This window comes from Pinus tabuliformis, chromosome 2_1 (assembly GCF_031772625.1).
Source record: "Pinus tabuliformis cultivar Carrire ecotype Pingquan chromosome 2_1, CPIR1, whole genome shotgun sequence".
NCBI lineage: Eukaryota > Viridiplantae > Streptophyta > Pinopsida > Pinales > Pinaceae > Pinus > Pinus tabuliformis.
The window spans coordinates 932,630,118-932,632,434 of record NC_142299.1 but is presented as its reverse complement, the minus strand read 5'-3'; the positions used below and the strand labels follow the sequence as shown (position 1 = coordinate 932,632,434).

General features: G+C 31.2%; 1 non-coding gene across 1 annotated transcript; it reads right to left on the bottom strand.

Moving 5' to 3' along the window:
* Positions 1-889: 889 nt before the first annotated feature.
* LOC149203707 (U6 spliceosomal RNA) lies at positions 890-989 on the bottom strand. The gene has a single exon (XR_016254090.1). It is a non-coding gene; the product is annotated as a U6 spliceosomal RNA (small nuclear RNA).
* Between the last annotated feature and the right edge of the window lie 1,328 nt (positions 990-2,317).

Genomic DNA, 2,317 nt, shown 5'->3' with positions numbered 1-2,317 from the left:
AAAGAGACTGTCAAGAAACACGATACTTGGTTCACAATTGACAAAGCTTGCTTTAAAAATGAACTAGGGATCCTCATAACTTTCCCAATTCCTTAATTTAGATACAACCATGTTAATGTTCAAGCAAAGACAAATAACTAGGCATGAGAGGGTGAGATAAGAGCTAACAAAAAAAGCATACCCACACTAATCGCCTGCCGACTGGGCATCAAGGATGTGGAGGAGCCACCCATCCTTAGCTACTCTTGAACCTAGAGAATGCACTTAACCACAATCGATGAGAAAACTATTGCTCTGGAGCAAAAACATATAGCTGAGCTTGATAATCTAAACCCACACCTACCAAGATAATTTACTGTGAACAATACCCTCTTTCAAATGCAGGAAGGTAATTATAATTCGTTATCTGGCCATCTCACTTTATATTCCATTAATGCACTGTCCTTGGCTTGGATCCAACCAAGGCCATTACATCGTCTCTCACCCCAATCGAGGACATCCTTATTACAATTTTAATTAATATTGATGAATTATTTTTTGTTTTATTCTTGGTCACATTGTCTACTAAAGCACAATAGACATTGAGGAATCCCCTTGTCCTTGCCCACATTGTCTACTGAAACACAATAGGTGGGAGAGTTGGGTATGGTGACCTGAGACTTTGAAGACTGAGAAAGGTAGTTGAACAAATATATAAAATGACATGGAAATCGATCACTTAATATTCCATAATTTTCTAGTTTTTTCATCTGGTAGTTGGACTATGCGATGGTGGGAGAGATGACACATTAACCCACACTATGAGTAGATCATTGAGAATTTTGTTTTTCTATTTTCTTATAGATATGTAAATCTTACTCATTAAAGAGTTTTTTTTGTTTGCCTTTTTTATAATTTGGACCATTTCTTGATTTTTGGATGTCGTCCTCAAAGGCCGTACTAATTTTTTGTGTATCATTCCAATTTTATCAGATATCTTTTAAAAAAACTCATTAAAAAATTAAAATAATGATTTCTGAGTAATTTTAGTTTTTCTATGCTCTTTTAACGTATATATATTTAAAAACATAATAAAAATTATAAGTTATAAATCTATATATATATATATATATATATATATAATTAATTATTTAAAATCAAGGTTAGAGTATCTGCCCTTCTCAACCCTTTAATTTACTTTTTATTATCTTTATTTTTTAATATATACAAGTTAAAAACAATTAAAATCAATATAAAAAGTTTTTTGAATTATTAATCTAATAGAGTTAAATAATAATATTCAATAAATTCAATATTTTAATAAATCTATTAAATTAACATAAATAAAATAAAAATTAATTTTAACCACAATGAATAATATATATGAATTTCAATCTTAATTTAAAAGATAAAGAATGTAATCCCTCTCAATTTTCCAATCCTTTCACATACTCAATTTTTTTTTGTGACATTGTGGTTATCTATGTATGGTAGTTGATTTTATATGTATTGTGAAATTTCATATATTGAACCTTTTATTATCAACCTTCACCAAAATTTGTTATTTAAAATATTTTTATTTATTCGCTTTTATTAAGTTGTATTTACCCATTCATGGAGAGAAGGTATATCATTCTTCATAATGTTATTATACATATGGTAGGTAAGATATATATTAAGTTGTATTTACCCATTCATGGACACAAGGTATATCATTCTTCATAATGTTATTATACATATGGTAGGTAAGATATATTGTGTTTAGTTTTTTGTTTAATTTTTTATTAATTTCTGGTTCGCTACCATGCAATGTCAACGTATGGGAAATTAAAGAGGTGAAGGGGGTCGAGGCCCTCATGGATGCAACCTAGACCAACAACAAGGTTGAGAGGTTGTAAAATCCTTTCATGAGACCACCGTTGTTGATGTTCACAATGAAATTTAAAAGTTGGAGAATTTGGTTCTTAGGGATTGACATGTTATGTCGGACTCAAAGTTACTAGAGGAGTTGGGGAAGTCGATTTTGGACCCTGGTCACACCAAGGGCCAAAGAAAGCAAGACTTACAAGCTTTCTTCCTCTAATGGAGAATAAAGACTCTGATGGGCAGAATTCTTATGGAGATGCAAGCATATCAATACAATATCTTTTCCAACCTAGTAGACCTCAAAAGAGAGAAACACAATATGATATTCTATATGGAGAAGATGGAAAATCAGTTGGCTCAAATTAATCATCATATCCCTTGCATTTCTTCTTCATCAACCCCTCCAAGATCCAGTGTAAGAGATCCAATACCAATGAGCTCTTTCAATTCATAGTTGTGTGATGGGTTTTAC